Raw genomic sequence first — 26,686 nt, 5'->3', positions numbered from 1 at the left:
TTAGGACTTACAAACAACCGTTATGTGAACAAAACTATAATACTCTCCTTAGCAACATTGTTGCGAGAGTATAAAAAGTATTGTGGAAATACGCGTGAATAGATTAAGACGCACATTTCGGGTGAAAAATTAATATAAAATTTATTAATAAAATAATTTTTTTCGTACTAAGCACATTTCAAGGCTAACTTTTATTGAGGCTTCAAGTGAATTTTATTTTTTTTTTTTTTCATATTTAAAAATTTTTTTTAGCAAAATCCCTCTCTCTATATAGCACAACTTGTTTTTCACGGCTTCAAAAACTTTTAATAGTTTTTTAACATATGTATAAAAAATGTTCGCCATATCCGTCTTTCTACTATATACATACATATGTACATACTATACTCTATATACTTACATACATATGTATGTACATACATATAAGTATGTATGTACATATATACATACATACATATGTATATACAAGACAAAATTTGTTTTCGAGGCTTCAACTAACCTCCAGTGGTTTTTGTTTTTTTTTATATATAAAAAACATTTCTTAGCCATATCCGTTTCTCTATAGGCTAAAAAAAAAAATGTTTTTCGATGTTTCAAAAATTTTATTTTTTTTGTTATTATTAAAATTTTTTCTATTTTCTAAAAAAAAAAATTTTTTTGAGTAGCTTCAAAGAACTTTTAATTTTTCTTGTTACTTGAAATTTTTTTTTAATTTTTTTTGTATACTTTAAATTGTTTTAGCCATATCCATATACATATATATCTATATACTAAAAAGAGATTAAATGAGGTTTCAAGCAATTTTCAATTTTGTTTCTTGATATTTAAAAAATATCTTTTAAGCCATATCCGTTTCTCAATATACCCCAAAAGCTCTTTTTTCGAGGCTTAAACCAACTTCTAGTAGTTTTTTTATTTGTTTTTGATATTAAAAAAAAATCTTAGCTACATATGTACATATGTATGTATGTATGTATAGGTATCCTCTGCTCTATAAGCAAAAAAAAAATTTTCGAGGCTTCAAAAATTTTTATTTTTTTTGTTATATTTAAAATTTGTTCCATTTTCTAAACAAAAATAAAACTCTTTTGAAGCTTCAAAGAACTTTAAACTTTTTTGTTGATATTTAAAATTTTTTTTTATGCTTAATTTTTGTTTTAGCCATATCCGTACCTCTACATACAATACTAAAAAAAATTTATAAGGCTTCAAGCAATTTTTAATTTTGTTTCTTGATATTTAAAAAATATTTTTTTATCCATATTCATGTCCGTCAGTATACCCTAAACAATTTGTTTGAGGCTACAAACAACTTTTAAATTTTTTTAATAATAAAATATTTTTTTAGCCATATCTGTCTTCCTATATACTGAACATTTTTTTTGACGCTTATAACTATTTAATTTAATTTTTTTTTATATATTTAAAAATGTTATCTGTTTCTCTATATACTAAAAAAATTTTTTGAAACTTCAAACAACTTAAATTTGTTTTTGATGTTTAAAAAATTGTTTTAAGTCATATTCGTCTCTCTCCATACCAAAAAAAAAAATTGTTTGCCATATACTAAAAAAATTTGAGGCTTCGAACAACTTTTATTTTTTTTATATTGAAAAAAAGTTTGTTTGCCATAACTGTCTCTCTATACACAAAAAATAAAAATTTCGAGGCTTCTAACGACTTTTATTTATTATTTTATTTTTTTAAGTTTTGGTTAATCATGTCTGTCCCTCTATATGGTTTACATGCGAAATAATCCTTTTTCTGGTTTATTATTTTTTTAATATTTGTGGAGTTACATACATATGTACATATGTACTTATGTATGTACATATTCCTTACCAAAAGTTCTCTTTCTAAAAAGCGTCAACGTTCCAAGTCTCATACATAAATATATACATATGTATATATGTACATACATACTCATAAATACATGCATACATACATATGTATACATATAATTTCCAGTCTCCTCAGGACAATTAAAGATCATTCCATTCCAATTCCAAAAATAGCATCTAATTAAAACACTCACATGCAATGACTATTTCTTGCGCTCTTTCACTTTTCCATAGCCAACGTTAAATTGCAATTATCGTCAATAATAAATAAACAGAAGAGCCAACAGTGACAGCCGCAGCGACAGCACCACAGAGACCAACAGCAATGGTTTCTCACCAGCAATTAATTTTTTTTATTAGAAACAACAGCTACATTACAATACAAACTAACGGTAATTGAGTGAAAATATGATAAACGTAAATGGTAGTTGTTGTTGTCACGAAGCGGCGATAACATTGCGACCGCAAGCTGCGTGCCACCACACCGACGCACAATGAAAGTTCGCTGCAATGCGAAATAAATACCAGCATACATATGTATGTACATATCTAAGTGTATGTAAATGTGTGTGTGTTTTATATCTATTTATGTGTGTGTGTTTGCAATTTGTGGCACACAATTCAATTAAACTTCAATTACAAGAGTTTTAGAGTGAAAATTGACGCGCAAAGTCATCCATTGTGGCAACTGTACAGACTGCAGATACATACACACATACATATGTATACACACAGAGACAAACAGGCAGACTACCGGCTGAAGAAGCAAACAGCGTATAGATTGCAAGAGTTGAATAAAAATTCACACCGAACGGCAATATTTCCACAGTTGGCACTTCAACACTTCGCCTGTCATCAGCGAGCGATTTGTTTATAAATGCATATATAATATATGTATGTATATGTACATATGTATGTATGCGTATGTGTGTGCGTTGAACTTCAGCAAATATTAAAGCTGCGCGACTCGAGTGTTTATCTGCTTGCTACTCTGTTATTGCACTGGCAATTGTAACCGTTGTGATATCTCCACATAATTTACACCCATGAGAGACATAACCGTTGTATACACATACATACAACAACAACCATGTGAATGCATTTGTACTCGTTTGGTATCACAAAACTGATTGCCTGTCTGGCGCTGTCTATCGAAGTCTGACTGACTGGCTGAGTAACGGATGTTGCTGCAACATCATTATCGCCGAATGGCAACGCCCAGTGGACTACTCCACTAAGCATGAACGGCAGCAACAGCAGTAGCTCAGCGTCACCGACATAATTAAAGTGTCATCAATTTGTTAGCGTCAATATGTGTTTGATTGGTTTAACACAAATACATATACATACGTATGTATTTGTTTTATGTACGCCAGTGTTGCCACATATTCGTATTGCTTTTGAAGTGCACAAAGAGCGGTGTAAGCAGTGACGATACAAATATTTTACAACAAAGGATGTTCACAATGTTTAATAGCTTGCGGAGTTGCCAACTGCTTTTATTTTTGCGATTAGAGTTGCCAACCGTTTAAAAATTTAAAAATATTTCAAAGTCTTTTTGGTGAATAAAATTTTATGTGTGTGCTAAAATTAAAATCTGCCTTTAATGCCAAATATTTTAGACTAGGGTTGCCAACTGGTTTTACAAAAAAAATATATTTTAGAAATATTTCATCAATGTTGAATAAAGATTTTTGGTTATACATATTTGAAATACTAAATATGTTTTTTATGTTTAATATAATTTTTTAGATTAGAGTTGCCAACTGTTTACATATTAAATGTTTTTTTTCAAATCTTATTGTTAAATAAAATTTTAGGATTGTAGCAATTTTAGACAAGTCTTTAATGCTAAATATTTAATATTGAATTGCCAACTACTTTTACAAAAATTATTGTTGTTTTATACAATTTGAGGGGTTTTGTGATAATCTTAAAAAATATTTTAAAATGCAAATTTTTTAATATTGGAATTGCCAACTATTTCAATAAAAAAATTATATAGGGAAATCTTTTCTGTTGAATAAAACTTTAGGTTATGGGTGTTTATACATAATAAATATTCTTTTAATGTTAAATTTAATTTATAGAGTTGGAGTTGCCAAATGTTTTTTCAAAAAATATTTTGAGATAGTATTTAAAAATCTGAGCTGTTGAATAAAACGTCAGGTAATGTGTGGTTGTATTAAACAAAACTTTTTTAATGATACAAATATTTTTTTCGGATCGGAGTTGCCAACTGTTTTCGCAACAGAAATATAAAAGATGTTTCAAAATCTATTCTGTAGAATACAATATTTTTATGTGTAGTAATATTAATGTTTTAATGACATATAAAGTGTTTCCGATCAGTGTTGCCAACTAACCTTAACAAAAAAATAGTAGAGTATTATATTCAAATCTTATTTTTTTACTAAAATTTTTTATTATGTGCAACAATAGTTTTGAATGTCAAATATTAAGTATTAGCGTTGCCAACCGCTATTTTAATAAAAAAATATTAAAAGAATATTGAAAATATGTTTTATTGAATAAAATTGTGTGTTAACTGGCGCAATATTAATAAAAGTATTTACTGAAACATTTTTCGAATTAGAGTTGCCAACCGTTTTAACAAAAACAATGTTAAAAGACTATTTGAAAATATATTGTAATGAATAAACTTTTCGGTTATCTTCGGAAATATGAACAAAAATTTTGGATGTAAAATTTTTTGTATTAGAGTTGCCAACTGGTTTAACTAAAAATATAGAAAGAATAGTCCAAAATCTATTTTAATACTCTAAGTTGCGTCATCATGTTTTCATTGATAAATATAATATTTAGGATTAGCGTTGCCAACTGTTATAAAAATTTAAAAGAATTTTTCAAAGAGTATTCTATTGAATAGGGACTTAAGATTTTATGCTATAATACTAAAAATAATAAAAAAAAGGTTTTGATAGTAATTGTTTATGGTTAGGATTGCCAGCTGTTTTAAACATAAAAAAATTTTATTATTATAAATATTAAAAACATTTTCAAAACGTCAAATATGTTAATATTTTTCACAGAGTTATAAAATTCCGATTACAACAGAAAATAGTTCAAAGTTAAATCCGATCTCAGCAACGTCCAGCTAACATTCTCACAGTATTTTTCCTAATTTTCGTAATCTACACAAATTTTCTCTCATGAAATGTAAAAGCCGATCCATTCTAAGAAACCGGATTCTTCCAAAAAAATATTGAGCTTCGGAATACAAATTCTGAAATTTAATATTGTTTTTTTACAGACATCTTAAAATACTTCACACTACTTAAACCTCTTAAAATTTGTAAGTCACTTTGTCCAAATCCGCCGCTTCCTCTCTAAAATTTTCACAATTTTCCACAAAGAATTATGCAAATTCCGCCAAAACAGGCCGCTTAGTGAAAACAAAACAAAATTAAAATACTCAGAAAGAATGGAGGGAAATGTGCAAGAACAAAAATTATCAAGCGTCTACATTTGCTTATGTAATAATTTAGTACAGTATTTCGTAATTTCCATTTCATTACAATAATCAAGCAGCAACAACGCACAGCCGCTGGACAGCTTGCGGCGATTGTTGTGAATTTTGTGCGCTTAAAGAAAGGAAAAACAAATACAAGTACTGTTAAAGCAAATTAAATAAAGCAGAAAAATGAAAAATAATAAAAAAAATAAAAATAGAATTTCAAAGCAATTTTCGCCTTCGCTTTCCAGCTACCACTTGGCCAGCAAGCGTATGCCATTGGTGGCACTACAGATTTTATGCTCCTCTTATGGTCTTTGTAGTTCTTGCTTTTGTTGTCTTTAAGCACTTTGGCACTTGTTTATTATGGACGCAAGCTGTTCGCAACATCTGTGTGTAATTATTTCTTGGACGAGAGCTATTCGTTAGACGCTTATGTTGTTTTTGCTTTTGTCGTTTGTCGACTTTTTGCTAAAACTCAACTGTCAGAAGAGACTCTTTTTCACACTTCAACACTTTTTTGATCACTTGAGACGGCTTACACGATTTCGTTTGTTTTATTTCCATTTCTGTCTTGTTTTTGTTTGTCTTCGATATTTGTTCTTGATTTTTTCTTCGATTTACTTTGTTTTTCTTTCTTCTTTTTTTCTTGTTTTCTTATTTATTTTCTTTTTGTATTCTTCTTCGATTTTTTTTCTTCGTTTTTTTTTTTGCTTCTTTTCTTGATTTTTTTTCTTGTTTTCTTTGTTGTTTTGCTATTGATTTCTTTTGTTCTTCCGTTTGCCATCATTTATTTGCACCAAATGCTGCCAGCTCTTTAATTGGCCTCGTCTTGCGTAGTTCTCTGTAATTTCAAGTGGCTGTAACTTCCGATCTTCCGATTTCCATGACCACCTCGTATAATTGCCCCTAATTAATGTCCTTTTGCTTCAGCAAATTCGTACTTTTGTTTGTAGTTTTGTATTTTCGTAGCTTTATTGGTTGGTGCCGAGTGACATGTTCTTCGTATTGTGAATATGTATTCATTAATTATATACATACATACTTATGTATATATAAATTTTAACGCTTCGTTTGTTCTCACAATGGACATGACATTGTTTCGCAAATTAGGCCAAGTATTATTTGACTTTTCGATGACTTCTTCAAAGAAGTTTCTTAAATTAGAGTACACTAAGAGGTCAGTTGAAAAGTCCTCGGCAAATTTGTTATTTTTTTACACTGATTATAATGACCCTCAAATTTTTCGATACCATTTGTATAGTATCATTTGTCCTTTGCTTCAAAATAGGCCTCGGTTTCAGTGAGCACCTCTTCATTCGACGAAAACTCCAGTAAGTAATCTTTTGAGATCTGAGAATTGTAAATAGCTACTGAGGGCCAGATCTCGAAAGTACGGTAGTTGCCGAAGCAGTTTCATGGTTTTTTACGATATATTAGGCAATTTTGATTTTTAAGATGGTTCCCGAAAACTCCACTGTACAACAAACATATGTACATGAATTGTCATATACAATCATATCAATCATATTTAGTCGCAGCTCATTTAATTAACTGCCTTTGATTGACTCATTTTTACGAAATATCTGCTATATTAAATCGGCCACACTCTTACTTATCAAGTGCGAAACAGTAATTACTCATACAATTGACAGCTGTATTTGACACTTTACCCAACCTTGAGTGTTTAATACATATGAGATACCAGATTGCTAACAATGTACTTACATATTGCTGGATCATAAAGATAGCAATAAATTGCTACGATTACAGCTTTATTATCCTTGGAGCAATCAATTATTATCGGTAGTCAGAATAAAAAAAATATATTAAAGATTATTGCGTTGTCAGTTGAAAATATATTGCGTTAGCACTCTGTACTGTAGGGTGAATCTAAGTGCATAAAAGTTCGTGCCGAAAAAGTCAATAACTCGATTGTTCTTCCTCTCTCATGAAAGAACAACAAGAAACTTGTTAAGAATCTAACGAACTTCACTGAATTAATGTTGTGGTCTTATTTTAAACGCATTGACCTGTACGGATCAACATGACCTATAAACAGCCACTAACTCCCAAGTATTCTCATTATAATGTTTAGGAAACTCGAAGTCTACTCACTACTACATACTATACAACGGTGAACTTTTAAAAGCTAAACGAAAAGTTTTTGTATGACAAACTCAATGTTTGAGAAAAATGTTTAATGCCAAACTGGTTATTAAACGCGAGTTTGTGCCGGAAAGCGCAATAATGTTTGGACGACTTGTTTCTCTCTATTAAAAACAATGGCTCTTTTATCATCAGAACGATCCTCAGGGCTCAAAACTGCTCTTAAACTTAAACTAATTCTTAGTTAGTCTCACTCAGGTGTTTAATAAACATTGAGGTTAGAAGACAACCAAAACTTCAACCGAAAACTGATGGTTGGTCAGTTTAAAAGACTATATAGTGTTGTTAAACATTTAAGAACGATAGAGAGACTTGAGATCGCATGTGCTAGAGCGAAGTTTTCTTTAAGAAAAATTATCTACTGGAAGGTCTTAAACATAGTTTAACGAGCTACATGGGTGTCTTCAAAGGCATAAAACCTACTGCTTGAATTGTTATGACATGTGAGTCATTCACTTAACTTTTTCGCTTTATTTTAGAATAAGTTAAAGATGATAATCAAGCTGTAGACATTTTCAAGACTGTGACATTATTGCTGTGCTTGAGACATTATTATTTTTGTGATTGATGCATTATTTTTTTTGATTGAGACAATATTTTGGGTGATTGAGATCTTATTTCTGTGATTGAGTCATTATTTTTGGTGATTGAGACATTATTTTGTTGATTGAGACTTTGATTTTTGGGATTGAGACTTTATTGTTTGTGATTGAGACAATATATTTTGGGATTGAGATCTTATTGCTGTGGTTGAGGCATTATTTTTTGTGATTGTGACATTATTGCTGTGGGGACAATATTATTTTTGTGATTGAAAAATAATTCTTTTGTGATTGGCACATTATTATTTATGATTGAGACAATATTTTTGGTGATTGAGATCTTATTTCTGTGATTAAGTGATTATTTTTGGTGATTGACACATTATTTTTTTTAATTGAGACAATATTTTGGTGATTGAGACTTTACTTTTTGGGATTGAGACTTTATTGTTTGTGATTGAGACAAAATTTTTTGGGATTGAGACATTTTTTGTTGATTGAGACAATATTTTTTGAGATTGAGACATTATTTAAGTGATTGAGATATTAATAATTGTGATTGAGACATTATTTTTTGTGGTTGAGACAGAATTTTTGTGATTGAGACATTATGTCTTGTGATTAAAATATTATTTTTTGTGTTTGAGAGATTATTTTTCTGATTGAGACATTAGTTTTCGTGATTGAAACATTTTTTTTTGTGATTGAGAGATTATTGCTTTGATTGAGGCATTATTGTTGTGATTGAGACATTATTTTTGTGATTGAGACAATATTTTTTAGGATTAAGACATTATTTTTTGTGATTGAGACATTATTGCTGTGATTAGAGTCATTATATTGCTTTGTGAAATCCACCACATGTGGCCTTAATTTCTGAAATAACCAAATACTTGTAGATACATTTGCAATCAGCAGGAATTTACATAATACTTGTATCCAAATAATCCATTAATAAGCCGTTATATTTGTAAGAGTATCACCTTTTATTGATTTCCTCTCAGCATGCGCCACTCAAGTTTGAGTTAAGCACCAGGAAGTGCAATCAACTGATTGAGTAATCAAAGCATACGCAATAAAATAACGAAAATACTCGGAAAGCAATTACTCAGTATGTTTAATTGCAAGCACAACAAACAACAACCAGCTCGTGTTCCATGCAACACCAAATATTAAGGTTTTTTGGATTTGTTTATCCAAATAAGTCGAAGAACGCTCGAACCGGGAAACCAAACAAACAGCGGCCGGAGAATTACATTTACTGCTTGAAATATTGTGAAAACAACGAAAACAAATTTCAAAAGTTATGCTTAATTACTTGCTTACACGCATGCATACATATGTACATGTAAATGTACTTATATATGTATGTATATGCTTTTACCGTGGCGCAAGTGTGTGAGTTTATTTGAAAAACGCTTATAATTCTATTCACACTTGCACAAGCATTTTATTGAGTTAGCGGCGCTCCTAGCGCAAGCATGTAAGTCATTGCTTAAGTAAACAGATTACAGCATTTAAATTGCTGAAGAATTTTTTCAAATTCAAATGAAATTGTTAAAACATTTTCGAAATGCCAATGCTGGTGTGCGAAAACGAATTTATTTGGGTTATGAAATAATATTATTATGCAAATAGAAATAAAATAGAAATAGAGGTTGGTTATTGAGAGCTGCTGGGTTGTGAATTGAAAAAAAAAAATAAAAATAGTTGAAATACTGCGATTAATATGCGTTAATATTGTAGGTATAATATGGGTATAAAAGAGTTAAATATGTAAACTCGAGCTTAAGCATATTTTTTTAGAAACATCTGTCATCTGTTGGTCTTTAATGAGTTCTGTGTTTATAATTCGAGTTTAAGACATTAAAGGGTTTAAGAAACGCTGAGTTTAAAGCAGTGTTATTTCGGGTTTCAGAGTTTCTTAAACTTTAATTTAACTTAACTTTAACTCGAGTATAAGGTTTTGTGTTTTTTATACTTAAAGCGGTGTTTAAGAAACTCTGAATTTAAAACCATGCTATTTCGTGTTTGAAGAGTTCTGAGTTTATTTCATAACTCGAGTTTAAGGTTTTGTGTTTATAAATGTCAGTCAAGTGTACATATCGAGGTCTTAATGGATTCTAAATTTAATTTTTTAACTCGAGTTTAAGGTTTTCTGTTTGAAAATACTTGCCAAGTGTACTTCTCGCGGTGTCTAAGAAACTTTGATTTTAAAACCGCACTATTTCGTGTTTGAGAAGCTCTGAGTTTATTTTATAACTCGCGTTTAATATTTTGAGTTTAATTTTGTAACTCGAGATTAAGGTTTTGGGTTTAAGAATACTTTTTAAGAGATAGTTTGGAGGTGATTAAGTAATTTAGATTTTCAAAACAGTGCTATTTTGTGTTTAAGGAACTCCGAGTTTAATTGTATAACTCGTGTTAAAGATTATGTGTTTATAAATAACTGTCAACTATACATATTCAGCTCTTTGTTAAGAACTGGGCTTAATTTTGTCATTCGAGTTTAAGGATATATGTCAGAAAGAGGATTCTTTGAGGTGTTTACGAAAATCTTAGGTATACAACAGTGTTATTTTGTGTTTCTAAGTAAGATTTAAGTATTGAGTTCTTTAATAAACTCTGAGTTTATCGTTAGAACTCCAATAAAAAATTTGGTGTTTAAAATTTTTCGAAGAATGAAGAAAATTTTTAAAATTATATTTCTACAAATATCTGAACAAAAAATGGTTGAGACGAGTTAAGAAAAGTTTATTGCGAGATTCCATCACTTATGACTAGTGTTTAATGCTAAACTCGAGGAATATTTGCAGCAAATTGTATTTTCTCTCAGTGCATACTGCCAACTAATGCATAATTTTACTTGTGTCTTGTGTACTCACCATGCCAGACTTAGTATTTACACTTTCTTCCGCCAGAGCAGCTGCGAAATTATGTACGTCAAACGCTTAACCAGGTGCTCGCTCGGTCAAACCGTAATGCTATTTTAAAGCCAAAGCACTTTGCTGAAAAGAAAGCAAAATGAAAAAGGAAAATTACTGAGTGAAAAGTGCAGTGAAGAGGCGCGCGAGCGACGGTGGAAAAATCAATGGCGAACTTTTGTTTTCACTGACTTTTGTTTACACGTTTTGCCCTTTAGCCGTACTTTTCGCGACTGAATTCGCGTACATTTTACTTTATGCGGATTTTTTGTTCATTCGTTTTCAATTTTATTTGCTGAAAAGAGGTTTCGTGTTTTGCTGCGGCTTTATCAGCATTTGGCTGAAGGCCAACAATTACCAATGCAACTCGTAAAAGTCGGCAATATAAATAATGGCATACAGAAGTGGGGGTTTATGTGCTCACATTTATATTTCTGCAACTGTTTTTTCGCAAACAATGCGGCGAAGGAGTGATACGTGTATGAAAGCGAAATTGAATAAGGGAAAATATGTTTAGTATAAGAGAATATACAAATATAATATAATTGTAAAAACACTATAAAAATGGAAAAGAATATACATAGAATATGAAACAAGATTGTAAAATAAATTTAAAAACAATGTAGTTAAATTAAAAATAAAAAATCAGTAAAAAATATAAAATAAGTTTTTAGTTAAAAAATATAAAATGTAGAAAAATTTTTAATAAAAAATTAAAAAAAAAAAAAAATAATTTAATAATAAAATATTTAAAAAAATATAAAAACACATATACATAATTCCATAAGTAAAAATATAAAAAATTGATTAGAAATAAAAAATTAAAAAATAATAAAAAGTCCCAAAAACAATTAAAAATTACAAAAATAAGGTTTATAATAAGAAAGTTTTAAAATACAAAAAAAATTAAAATAAATAAGTAAAATTTAAAAAAAATAATATAGAAATATGAAATTAAAAATAAAAAAGTTTTGTAATGAAATAAAATAAATAATACAAAATAAAATACAAAAAATACAATTAAAAAATAATAAAAAGTTTTAACAAATTATAAATTGTAAAAAGGTAAATAAATAATAAAAATCAATGAAAAAATTACAAAAAAAAATAAAAACAAATTTTAAGGATATAAAAAATTTAATAAAAAAAGTTAAAACTAAAATGCAAAAAATTATAAAAATTATAAAATAGAATAAAAATAGAAGACAAGAAAATTATATAAAAAATTAAAATTCTTCCAAAAAAATATTTCAAATAAATTGAAATATAATATTTTATATAAAAAATAAATACTAAAAAATATAAAAACAAAAAAATTTATAACTGAAAAGCAAAAAATACCTAAAAATAAAATAATAAATGTATGAATGAAACATGATATATAAAAATTGAAATGTTAGATAATTAAAAGTAAAATTTTTCGATAACAATTTTTATAAAATAAAAATTCAAAATCATAAAAAAAAATACAAAAAAATTAGAACTAAAATGCAAAAATTAAAAAAATATGAAAATAATAAGAAAATGTATGAAATATGATCTTCCGATCGTATTAAAATTCTCCAAAAAAAATTAAAATAAAAATTTTAAAGAATAGGAAATTTTATAGAATAAAAACTAAAAAAAAAATTGAAATTACTAATTTGCAAAAACTTAATAAAAACAGAGATAAATAAAAATAAGAAAATTTATGAATAAAATATATACTTAAAAAAATACAATGTTTTTCCGAAAAAAATAATGCCATAAATAGTGGCATTGTTGCGCACAGCAGCAACAACAAAGCAAGCATAATAAATCGCCATCGATTTTTATATATTAAATTGCACTGACAGCAGCATTGGCAACGGCAATAATCACAAGCTGCATGTAATCTAATTTTTTCTATAAAAAACACGCTTTGTTGTCATATATTTTTTGCTCGCCTGTGCTTTAGCGCCTACAATGCCGTCGCGCTAAACAACACGCCGCATTAAGCAGTAGCAGAGTTGCGCAAACATAAAAAAACAAAAACAAAACATTAAAAAAACGAAAAAAAATATCAAAAAAGATAAATAAAATAAGCAAACATAAAAAAGATAAAAAATAATAAAAAAATAATAATGAAAAATGAGAAAAAGGGGTAAAAAAGCACACTTCAAGTTTAATCGTGCGCTGTTCTTGCTGTTGTTCGCCCATTCGTGTGGATTGTGCAACATGCTTTATCACTTCCTTTCGGTTGCTCTGTCACAGCTTCAATTCTATTTGGGCTAGTTACACGCTTTATCTTTCTAAACATATCATTTTTCATGATGTTCTTGTGCTTGTCTCTCTGTTGTTGCTTCTATTTTTCCGCCACACTTAGTCTGGATGGCAATAAATCATTGTGGTATTTTGGCTGGTTGCCAAATGTTACAGCATTCCCGGTCGCTGCTGTCGCATAAAGGGCAACCATAAAGTACACTTGCATACATATGTATGTACATGCCCTTATGTACTGCTGTATATGTATTAATTTTTATCAGAATATGTGTTTTGTAAGTAGGAAATGGTTTAGTGCCAGACTTTTTCCAGCACCACCGCAATAACCCAATTTTGTTGCATAGCGAAAGCCCCATTTAACTTGAGCACACTTTTTTTCGAACAGCTGATAACCTTAACCTCTCTGAGAGTATACTCACTGAGCGAAATCTTTTAAAATAAATGAAAAAGTCATTAATTTCGGTTGCCCTGAAGTCAGTTTGTATGGCCGTTCCGGCAAATGATCAGCTTTTTGGTGGAAGAAAGACGAGGGCAAAATTTCAAATCGATATCTATTGGAATGGAACTCTTATATTATGTATGAAATCCTCTTTGAAACTTTCAAATCCTTGACAGTCGGTTTCTATTTCCTAAACTATCAGGCATTTTTCGTACTTTGATACTTTCTGCAGCAAAACTTTTAAGCTCAACATGCTGCGGATGGTTTCTATGATTTATCGCGGATTCTCTGAAGCGTAGAACCTTAGGTAATTTCACATAGCTTAGTTAAAGCCATCTATTCATCTTTATCTATCTTTTTCAGAAGTTTGAGGTTGTTCTATGATATCTTCGATATCACACAGCTAGACCTTGTAAGACTGTAGTGTAACTTTTTTTGTGGAGTTTTTTCATTCCTTAGATGGTCAAGGTTTTGGACAAAACTCCGAATGTAATATAATTTCACAGAGAAGAGGATAGTGGCTTTATCATTTTCCGTAGCTTGATTTTGTTCTATAAAAGCTTTGAAGATATAAAGCTAGATATAGATTTATCAAGAAAAAGTAGATCATAATCGTTTTATTTTTTTCAGTCAATTGAGGTTATTCTATGAAAGCTTCGAAGACATACAACTAGAACTAGATTTACCAAGAAAAAGTAGAGGATAATTGCTTTATCTAACTTGAGGTTGCTCTATGAAAGCTTTTAAGCTATACAGCTAGATCCTGTAAGACTCTTAATAAATATTATAAGTAAATGGCGACTTTTGCTTTTCTTAGATGGTTTCAGGTATTGAGCAAATATCTACCCAAGCGAGAAAATTAATTCTCAAAATACTAGCAAAATTCAAAGGATATTCATTTCAAAAATTTTGGCGATATTTCCAGAAAGCTTACCAAATGTAAAACTACAAATTAATAATAATATTTTTACGGTATCTCATAAGATTATTTCTCGCAGTGTACCTATATATGTATAGCCCGACCAAAAAAATTGCTCAATGTACTTGTAAAATCATTTTCACTTAAACGAAATTTTCCATCCGCTTTTTAAAGAGCTTTTTGCGGATTTCGCTTCAGCATGCTATTCACAGTACATCGTCTATACTTATGCCCATACTTAACCATATTATTAGTGCACATTTCCTTGCTTATCGCCTATTCATCTCTTAGCGATTATACATAGACGAAGCACAACTTTGGAGTCAAAAGCTCGGAAGCGCCACGCTGCTTGCAACCTCAAGTAACTCGTATATTTAGGTTACTGCCGTGCATTAGTGCCGCACCCCGACCGCTGAAGTAGTGAAAATCAATTCCATTTCATTGCTGGCAATGTGGCAACGCGGTGGCTTGCGGCCAAAAGCGGGCGAAATGGCAACAAAGAGTCGTGTAAGCCACAGCGCCTACAAAGCTGTTGGCTGGCATTCAAGCGCTGTAGTTACCCGGCAACTGTTTGTGTGCCAGCAAAGTTGGCGAGAAGCCATTTAAGTAAAGTCATTTTTACACTTTCCGTTGTTAATGAAATACATATGGATGGGGGAACGGGGTCCACCGCTCACCATAAGCGCACTTGCGAAAAATGCCTTAAAGCGAAAAAGTACAGAAAAGAAAAGTTGAAAGGAAAAACTTTAAAGTAGAAGGCAGTAAATGGGCTTGTGTGCTTTTGGCTTGCGTGCCACCGAGACCGGCACCGCTGAGACGTGCCTCTAACAGCAAATCCGGTTGGCTCCGCAGCGGCCGTCATGTGCATACGCGTACGTTGCTGTGGGGCACACACATACATATAAGGAAGGATTTTCAGCAATTTTTGCAACGACTTCGTAACGATCGCGTCCAAACCGCTGCGACCGCTGTTGCTGCTACCAACGAAGATGGTGATGATGAAGCAGTCGCGCTGTCGGCTTCAATGGTTGAATAGTTTGAGTGGCATGTGGGAGTCGTTGTGTGTCTGTGTGTGTGCGGAGGAGTGAGCATGACTTGCCGCTGTCGAGTGACTTAGCGACTTGACGACTTATAAGTTTGTAGTTTAAATCACTCGCCGGACCAGTTGGTAAACACAAGAGCTAAAAACTAACAAATGAGCTGCTCGTGTGTAAAGACTGGTTGGGCGCGCGAGCCGGACGCGGTGCAGTACAGCCTTGACGGAAGTCACGTTTTTTGCCAGAAGCAATGCTACCCGCACACAACAACCGGATGGCAGGCACACGAGCGGACTAACTGACGAGCTTAAAGGTTGGTCAAGTGTCAGCATGTGTCGTAGTGTGTTGGAAGTCTGAGTTTGTGAAGGGCTTGTGACGATGCAGGAAGCGTGATGAAGGCAGTAGTGTATGCTAATTCTGGAATTTTTGACGAGTAGATGAAATAGAAGAAGATTTCCTGCTGAAGCGACGATTCAGCTTCGAGCTCCAGATTACAAGCACGTCTCTTACCGTGGAGCTTCCAAATAATACGAAAAATATTGAAGAGTCCTTGTGAGTTCTGGAGTTACTGGACGTGCTGCGTTCGATACAATTAGGTTCCAAACAAACTCATACGGAAAGGCAGTAGATAGCTTTGGTACTCTCCAGTAAAATCGAGTTACCTTTATGGTATTTTCCTAGAGACAATATCCAAAATTCCAGAGAATCGCCTTCAGCTGATCTTCCAAGTGTAATCTTTCTAAGGAGGCAGTAAATAAAGAGTATACGCTCTGAGCTTTTATCACCGTCGGCCCAAAATCCACAATCCTCCTGAAAAGACATAAAGAGTCTTTTCAAATAGAGCCTAATTTTCACGATAACTTAATCTGTTATTTGAAGGAAATTGAGGACAAAGAAGATATTTGTATATCCCAAAGCAGTTAGGACGGGTTGATAGATTCAGCGTGTGAGGTAGCGGATGAGATAGTGGATTCGCAATGATCTCTATGGCTTTCGACTTAAAATCCACAATCCTTTTCAAAAGACAAAAAGCGTGTTAGCAAATGTAGCCTAATTTTGTCGATAACTTAATCTTATTCTGTTTTCGCCTCAAGCTTTGTTACTCCGCTGTTAGGTTGTTACTTTTCGCTGCAGCCGCAAACATCACGTTCTTATCCACATTTCCTCAATTTACTTCGCTTTGGTGCAACCGAAACCGCTGCGAACGGAAGTTTGGCGCTGCATTACTGTCCAGAAAAACTTGCGACTCTCCGTCGTTGTCGTCTCCAACGCCTTCCGTCAGCGTCGTCGCCGCCAGCGTTGTGCATGTAGCAGTCCATCTAACTTTTAATTCCTTTCCGCTTTATGCTTTATTGCATTATTTGCTGCTTCGGATATTTTTCAAAGTTTTTCCTCACACCGCTGCCAGCGCACACCACACTCCGCGCTTCGCTCCCCAACGCAATTTATTTGCTGTCTCCACTTTGCTGCACACACTTTTCATGAGCTATTTTGTAAACTCGCAAGTTTTTCCCCGGAAAGTAAAACATATGTTTGCTTCGGGCGGCGGGCGGGCGAAGGCAACACCGAAACACAACTTATAAATGCAGCACTCGTTGCGTTGTGTTTTGCTGCCGGCAGCTCCGTTCGTTCGCCTGTCCATCCATCCATCGTTGTCGACGTCGTCCGGTTGTTTTGTTATTGGACGCCTAGACAGAGGGCCGTTTCGTGTGGTGCTGGCGTGTGCGTGTTGTTGTGGTTTTGAAACGTGCGCATTTTCGTACGTGATTTATGGTGAATTTTGAATTTTGTAATTTTTCTACGATTTAATGTTGCAACTGTAACACCGGCAGGCGTGTTCGCTTGGTTACATCAAAAGTTGTTACCGCCACTGGGCGCAATCGTTCAAGCGCTCGAGGCAATCGATGGCCAGCAGCAAGTTTAACGATTAACCTGTGGGCCGAGAGAGGTGTGGCGCGGTGTGGTGAGAGGTGTGTATGAGGTGAAGTTAATAAATTTGTGTTGGTTTGTCTGTGGCGGGTGATTTTCTTTTTGTAACGAAGTAACTAATGGAAACATTGTGTAAGTGTTGAACATGTGCGGTTTTCGTGTGAAAAATTAAAAAGCAAATAAATAAAATGTGAAAAATCTCAGAACTATAAAAAATGATTTGAAACGGTATATCACTAATTTTTTTGGAATGTTTTGTGAAAAAAATAAACAAAAATAAGCAAAATGTTGAATATGCAGTTGTGTTGGTTTAAAAAATGTGCTGACCCAATAAAATCTTCGGAACTAAAAAAAATCAAAATAATAATTTCGAAAAGATTAAAAAATTAATGGAAATTTACTTTTCACTCTTTCGAAACTAAACGGCCGAATTATGCCTACAAATAGAAAATACAAAATAGAAAATTTTTGCAATACGCTGGCGACTCCTAAGGCGAATTGGAAACAAAAAATAAATCAAAATAAATTAAAAGAGTAAAAAAAAAACAATTAGTTTAAGACTTAAAAATTAAATTAATTATTTTACTGTTGTTTAGTGATTAATTTTTAACAAAAACAAATTTGTATCAATAAATAAACATTAAATTTAGTTTAATTAAAAATAATTAATTGAAATTTTTTTTTTCGATTAATTTTGAGTTTAAAAAACTAAAAAAATATTTTAAAAATATTTTGGAGCTTAAGCATTAAATTAAAGTTAAAATTAATTAATTAAAAAATTAATTATTTTAATTTTAATTAAAAATTTAAAAAATTTTAAAACTAAATTTTTTGAATTTAAATTTTTTTATTTTTAATTTTAATTTTAATTAATTAAAAAAATTTAATTTTTTAATTATTAAATTTCATTTTTAAAATCATTTTTTATTAATTGTTTTTTATTGATTAATTTTTAATTTAAAAAGTTTTAAATCAATAAATAACAATTTCCAACTACAAAATTTTCCAATTATCAACAAATATTTTCATTTTCTTCATTTCTATTTCACGCTGTCAATCATAGACCCCTAGCACCCAAGAAAGCAAACACCTGCCGATGTTTCTGGCACACGCCAAGTCATTCAACCGTTTTTAAAGTGAAAAGTAATTGCAAATCTTAAATTTTCCTCTCCGCTCATAAAATGGCATATTTTCTCAGGAATGTATGTGCAAATGTGCGTGTTTGTTTATGTGCGAATTGTTTTAACGGTAATTTCAGTTATTTTTAAATTTACAGCCCGTTGGCATTTTGCTATGGAATTCCCGTTATACGTATTTTGTTTTCATTGGCATAGTTGTCGTATGAAAATAGCGTTGATGTGTAGAGATTGCTGCCTCACAGCCAGTATATTTTGAATGCAAAGTGTTTTACTTGGACGGGGTCCAAAAGCAATCTAACGGGCGTTATGCACAAGTGCAGTGGCGGTCATAGAAATAGGTGTGGTGTTGGAAAAGCATGGTTTTGGAGGAAAAGATCATTACTTATAAACAAATACCTATGAAATTGTATGCTTCATGGCTTTCAAAATTTGTAGTTTCTTGAAAAATTTTAATTAAATTGCAATTAACATTAATTAAGATGATTAAAATTACATTTATAACCAATTAATTGATTAAAGATTTAATCAAATAAGTTATAATTAGTTTAAATAAAATAAAAATATTCAAATTATCATTAATGCAATTAATTTTAATTTACTTGAAATGATTAAAGTTAAATAATTAATGAATTTCAAGTAATCTTTAATTTAAAGTTTAACTAATTAATTAAATTAAAGTTTTAATTTTGATTAATTAAAATTAAAAATAAATATAAATTAAAATTAATTAACTTAATGATAATTTTTATATTTTTAACTTGATTAATCTAATTATAATTCTATTCTTTTTAGTCTTAAGTAATTTATTTATTGATTAGTTATTAATTATTTTTATTATATTTTCCTTTTATTATAAAATACTTAGATTTAATTATTAAAAATCAGATTTTATGTATACTCCACCAAAAACTAATTAAATTGTATGTAACATTATTTAAATTAGTTAAAATTATAAGTTATAATAATAATTAATAATAATTTATAAAATTTTAAATATTGTAATTAAATAAATGATAATTTATTTCTATTGAAATGAAATTGATTTTTATGTAATTTTAATTAATTTAATTAATTATTAGTTGTTAATTATTTTTATTATCATATGCGAAATGGATGATTTTTAAGACAAAAATTTGTTATAATTTAAAAAAAACAGACTTTATTTTTACTCCCCCACAGGGAATTAAACCCCAAAAATTCTAATTAAATTTTATTTTAAATGAAATGAATTAAAATTATACATACATAAGTATAACCAATTCATGAATTAAAATTAAAATGTATTTAATTCAATTTATTACTACTTAATTAATGCACATGTATACAATTAATGGTAATTTAAATTTGTTATAATTAATTAGAACAAAAATTTTATTAAATTGTATTTAACATTTATTAAATTAAAAATTATAACTATAACCAATTGATGAATTAAAATTATGATTTAAGTTAAATAAAATTTAATTAATTAAAAATAATTAGTCTAACTAATTTTTATTTAATTTTAATTAATTAAATTAATTTTTTGCCGTAAATTATTTTTTTTTAAACTCATAGTTTATGAAAAATGGAAAATATCTAGAAAAAAAATGAAATACAATTATTTAAAAGAAATACATCTAATATTTACTCCCCGACGGGGAATTGAACCCCGGTCTCCCGCGTGACAGGCGGGGATACTGACCACTATACTATCGAGGACTGTTAGTTATTTGTTTCGATTTTGTGTTGAACTACCAAACAGAGAAGAATGTTTGTAAGCAACGAAATGTTTATGGTTGCAAGTATTTTTGTTAATGAAATTTACAGGTTTTTATTATAATTTTTTGTTTTTGTATTACTTTGAAGCTGTTACGGTTCTTTCCTGCTTAATAGCTTTCTATAAATTGTATATATGTTTTTTGGGATTAGAACAAAATAAGTCTAGCTTTCAAAGTGGTTTTCGATATTTTTAACCACAATGCATCAGATCAACAAATAAAACAGTTCTAGACCTATAAAATATTCCAATATAAGAACCGCAACTCGTGGATTTTTACTTTGTATATGACATTATTTGAAACAAGTTGGGTATTAAGCAGTTATTTGTATATCTCAAAGCGGTTAGGATGAGATGATAGATTGGACGAGATGATAGATTGGCCGAGATGATAGATTGAACGAGTGAGATCGTGAAAGAGGGAGTTTACTAGTGATAAACAATGATAGATTGAGCGAGTAAGGGAGAGAAAGAAATTGATCTAGTGAGGAAGAGCAAGAGAGTGGACTAGTGATAATCAGTGATAGCTTAAGCGAGTAAGAGAGAGAAAGAGTGAGTGGTTTCGAAATCAGGTAAACTTAATGAAGCGAAGCAGGTATCTGACTATAACTTTTTCAGAAGTGAATCTAAAGATATGGTTATTAAGTATGGTTTTAACAAGTTTTTTCAAACAACCAAAAATTATTACAAAATATAATAAGTCGCTGACAGGTATATCTAAAATCTATGCTGGCAATTCTCAATATTTTGTCGTTCATGTGGATATATCATACCAGAATTGTAGCATATATATTATACATACATCAAATATAGGCATACATATATACATGGTATATGTATATGTATGTATATACATATATGTATATAACATGCATATTTCATGGCATATTCTATGCATTCGGCCCACACCTTTCTAGCTAAATTTTCGCAATATTTTGTAAACAAATTTTTGTCCTCTAAACAAGAAAAAACAAACCAAAAGATACAAAAACACAAAAATAAAAATAAATAAAAACAGCTCTCAATTGCTTTTTGTGTTATTTATTTTATTTTATCTTAGACAATTTTAGATTTGTTTATCACTAGTGCATTCTATTTTTTGGCACACAATATTTTGTTGTTTTTTTTTTCAATTTTATTTTTTTTATAAAAACTTCAACATATGTTAGCTGCTTCTATGTTTAAAAATAATGAATATAAATTAAAAGAAAAAAGCCCAAAAAAAAAATAAATAAAAAAAGCAGACTAGACTCATTCAGAATCATACACACACTCACGCAAATAATATTATAAACCTTTCTAACACGGTGCCTTTTCTATTTGTGCACTCAATTTGCATATTTCGCTCGAAGTCATTTCTTTAGGCGCTCTCCCAGCTCTCTTAGCACACGCTAATGTCAAAGCAAAGCCAAAAGCAAAAATAAAATAAAAATAAAATAAGAAAGCAATGAACTTAGTAATCAAATGAAATTTGATAATTTCTTTTATTTTTATTGTTTGGAAAAACAAATTTGTCATAGACAAGTGACCTTCGAAGAACTTGAACTTGAATTCGATGCTAATATAGACGCTTTCCAGCGTTAAATGGCATTAAGCGAAAATAAATATTTTGTTTAGAAATTAGAGCTGAATATTGAGACATAAGTATAAATAGATGGAAAGTTTATTTAGCAATTTGGGCAGCAGTGCTCTAGCTAAAAGAAGAAAGGAATTTTCAACAATTTTGCGTGCATTGAACCCTGAAAAAGGTGATTTTGTATATAGACATTAAAAAAACAACAAAAATATATTTTAAAGGATTTTTTAAAGAGCAGAAATATTTTAGAAAATTTTTTTGATTTTAGAAAAATACTTTTCATATGGCCAAAAATAAAATAACCAAACTTTATTTGAGTTTTGTAATTGGTTAGTTAATAGGTTAGTTAATAGGTTAGTTAATAGGTTAGTTAATAGATTAGTTAATAGGTTCGTTAATAGCTTAGTCAATAGGTAAGTTACAGCGAGCTTTTATAAGCGCCATTTATAAAAAAAATTTGCTATTATTATGGCATATTGAGGAATATTTTTTAATATATTTAATTGCTGAGCGCAACAGCAAAAATTTGATAAAAGAAAATGTCTTCATTTGCCAAATTCGATTCTCAATAAAATATATTAACTTAAGAACAAATTCGCAGCTTTCATCAGTAAAAGCTTTTTACAATACGTGGGCACATACAAAGCTACCTTTAATTACTTATTTTCTGATATTGAATTAGAGTGTGCTCTATAAGTTTTTGTTGTTACGCTTAGGCAGGTGTTGGGGGCATAAAGGTTCAAAGTTTAGGGTATAATTACAAAAGTTTATAATAGAGTTTTCGCTTTTGCCTGTAGCTGTGCTAAAAGGGTCTCTACGCCCAAAATGCGTTACAATTTTCTTAGTTAGCCTTTGGCACTGATTATTTCAGTTATTACCCACTCAGCTGTGCATGGCTTGGGAATTAATTCTCAATTATCTGTTAATGATATTCGGGAGATAATCAGTGAGAGAGTACGCACAAAGGCATTTACTAGCGGCTCTTTTGTTATGTGGACAACAAAAACATTATATAAAGTTAAATTACAGTAGTTTAATCCAAAAATAGCACAAGTCGATATTATGAAATTTTATAATATAATTGAATTTTACTTGGAGCAGAGAGCTGTTGCCTTAGATTGAGCTTGCTTTTAGTTGCCAAGTGACAATTTTTGGAAAAAAATTTTAGATAAAAAATTATAAAAATTTATTATAGAAGTAGTTTTTGAGTTTTAGTGCTTTTTTTGCATAGAAATGCTAGAAAATATAAAAGTCTTTCATTTAAAGTTGTCAAAAGCATTGAAACATATTTTTAAATTATATTTTCTTCAATAAAAACTATTTAACATACAAAATGGCATAACTCAGTTTATTGTTTTTTTTACCAAAAACTTGAAAAAAGAGTTAATTTATATGGATTATTATTATGTATTATATTCCACTCAATAAAATTTCTTCAAAATAATTTTAAATATGTAAAAGGACATAATTCAGCTTGCTATTTTTTATAACAAAATGTAAAAAAAATTGTATTATGTGGAGCAGATTTTGTATTAACATTTTCTTTAATATTATTGTTTTAAGTGTTTCTTAATATGCAAAATGACATAACTCAGCTTGCTATTTTTTAATAAAATTTTGAAAGAGAAGTTTTATTATATTAAGCATTGTTTTGATTTACGTTTTCTTTAATATTATTACTTCAAAATGACTTCTAATATGTAAAGTGACATAACTCAGCTTAATATTTTTTACCAAAAATGTGAAAAAAGCTAAGGTATTTGAAAAAAAAATTTCAAATTTCATTTTCTTTCATAATATTTCTTCAAATGACTATTGATATACAAAATGGCATAACTCAGTTTAGTATTCTTTTACCAAAAACTTGAAAAAAGTTAAAATATATGAAAACTAATTTTCAAATTACGTTTTCTTCAATAAAATTTATTCAAAATGATTCTTAATATGTAAAATGACATAACTCATTTTAATATTTTATATTAAAATTAAAAAAAACACGTTTTCACTTGTCTTTCACAATATCAAAAGGCTAATATTAATCTTTCGAATGTAGCGGCTTTTCTTTATATAGTATGTATATGGCCCATATGTAATATATGTATGTACATACATATGTATATACATATGTACGTATGTATGTATACATATGTATATACAAATATAATTAAGTATATACAGTGCGGCGCGTGTGTGTCCTTACCCTTTTGTCATTTGGCGAACAAAAGTTTTCATTTAATTACTTTTGACGTTGTCCCGTGCCTGGCAGCAGTTTATGCGAATTGACACAACAGCGTTTGCGCGCCCAAAAGCGCACTACATATTTACTACTTACATATATGCTTATATCATGTGAGCATAAGCGCGTTTTGCGGCGCTTATCGATTTTCCCCAGGCCCAACATTAATTTCGCAGAACTCCATTGTAAAACGCGCTTTGTCTGCAGACACGAGTGCTTAAAGTGAAATTAAATAAATTGCTGTTGGCACTATGCTACATGTGAAACTATGTATGCGCTACATCCAACCAGTGTACACATATGTATATGTATATGTATGTATGTACATAAATACATATAATTTATTTTCTTTGTGAAGTTGATTATTTCACTCAGTCATTTTCTTTTGCTTAAATAATTAATGTAGTTTTTGCGGAGGATCCTTGAATATTATAAACTTTAACGTTGATTTTCTTTCAGTAATTTTTTTCAGAGTCGGCAACTATTTTTTCATAAGATTTTTTGCCAAAATTAATAAAAGCATTTGACTTTTTAAGCGCAAGACTGTGTTCGATAAGTTTTGGATAAAGTTTTTTTGTATGTGGTTGCCATATACATATGTACATATGTATATATATTTTATATTTAATAATTTCGTTAATCAATCAAAAAATTTATTTTGGTTTAAATTCAAGAAATTACTTGACTTTTTAGCTCAAACCTGTGTTTACAATTTTTTGAGAAACGTATATTGTATAGGGTTGCCACTGACATTTTTTAAATATAAAAATTTCAATAATTAAGTATTAAGTTTTAGCGAACTTCTTCAACATTGTTAGCTGGGAATTCTAATACATTTTTCTGAATCATATTTAGAGTTGCCACATGCTTTTTTTCAATTGACTTTTTAAATTAATCAATGTTTTTGACTTTTCAAGTGCATATTCAAGCAAAACAGAAAAAAAAAGTAAAATTAAAAAATAATTAAATTAGAAAACGCTTAAAAACATAAAAAAACTCTTATCAAAAGGAAATAACCAAAAAAAAACATTATTAACAAAATTAGAAAAAAAAATTAAATAAAAAATTTTTTCAAATTAGTTTCTTAAATATGTATATTAAATTTTTTTCATATTATTAAATTAATTAAATTTAATTCTAAAAAGTCTTATATATTTTTTTTTAAACTAAATTTTAATTATTTATATTTTATTAAATAAAAAAACTGTATTTTTTCAAATTGTTTTTATATAATGAACGACAAATTTTATTTTTTAATACTATGAAAAAGAGTTAATTTAATTTAATAGAATAATTAAATTTAATAGATAAATTATTTGCTTTTTAATTTTTATATCTAAATTCAATTATTATTAATTAATTTTAACTACATATTTTAATGTATTAAATTCTTTTTTTTTAACCATTTACTAAAATTAATTTTTTTCTATTTTAATTAATTAAATTAATCTTTTAAATTAAATAAATTTTTTTTAATTTTTTATAACTAAATTTTAATTATTATTAATTATTTCTAATTAATTTTTAATTTATTATATTAAAATTATTTAATAATAATTAAATTTTAATAAACAAAAAATTATTAATTATTTCTAATTGATTTTTAATTTAATTGATCAAAATTAATAATAATTAAAACTTAGTTATATAAAATAAAAAAAAATAGTTTAATTAACTAAATTAAAAAAATAATTAATTTAATTAATTAATTTTAATTTAATTTTTTAATTTATTAAATTTAATTACTTTTATGAATATTTCTAAACTAAATATTATTAATTATTTATATATTAATTGAATTAAAAAATTAAATAAATTTAGTTAAACCATTTTTTTATTTACTCATAGTAATCATTTTTTTTTTAATTTCTTGCAATTTTTTTTTAAATAGTGTTACCATATAAGAATATTTTATAAGTTTATAATTTTAATTTTTATGACTCAAAACTGCTTGTTTTTCAAATAAAGCATTGCTTTTAAGCACTAATTAATTTTCCACAAGTTGCTTCAATAAAAACCCGCTTTCGAGTAGTCATAAAGGCAACAGCGTCTCAAAAACAAGTTTGCATTAGTTTAAAAATCGGTTGCAACTGGTTTCAAAAACGCTTAGATATTATCGACTGAAGTGAAGCGCGAAGTTTATTCAACTACAGCTCTGAATTTACATAAAAATATTCTGACTTACGGTACTGTGTGCCCATAAATTTCATTTTATTTCGGAAATTCTGCTAAACTAGTCAGATTAGTTCACCGCGCACATCCGGCTGCACTCAGTTTAGATATTCAAAAAAGAGTAAAAATATTATCGAATTTATTTGCACTGCCGCAAATTTAATTGGATTAAAATTTTTCGCATAGCTTGTCGAAAGATCATTACACGGCTTTTGCTCTCACAAACATTTAGGCGCTAAATGGAATTTAAGTTCTGTTGCGAATGAAATGCAGTGAACTCGAATGTAA

The 26,686-nt window shown here is 29.3% G+C and overlaps 1 protein-coding gene and 1 non-coding gene across 2 annotated transcripts in view; one reads left to right on the top strand and one right to left on the bottom strand.

Annotated features, from left to right (window-relative positions):
- The window catches only part of LOC120770895 (protein goliath), a 131,626-nt gene that overhangs the window by 69,086 nt on the left and 35,854 nt on the right, over nt 1-26,686 (top strand). The window lies entirely within an intron of this gene.
- On the bottom strand, nt 20,285-20,356 carry Trnad-guc. The gene has a single exon. It is a non-coding gene; the product is annotated as a tRNA-Asp (tRNA).

The sequence above is a fragment of the Bactrocera tryoni genome, chromosome 3 (genome assembly GCF_016617805.1).
Source record: "Bactrocera tryoni isolate S06 chromosome 3, CSIRO_BtryS06_freeze2, whole genome shotgun sequence".
In the NCBI taxonomy this organism is placed as follows: Eukaryota; Metazoa; Arthropoda; class Insecta; order Diptera; family Tephritidae; genus Bactrocera; species Bactrocera tryoni.
Note: the sequence above shows the minus strand (reverse complement) of the source record. Positions and strands in the feature narration are given on the sequence as shown.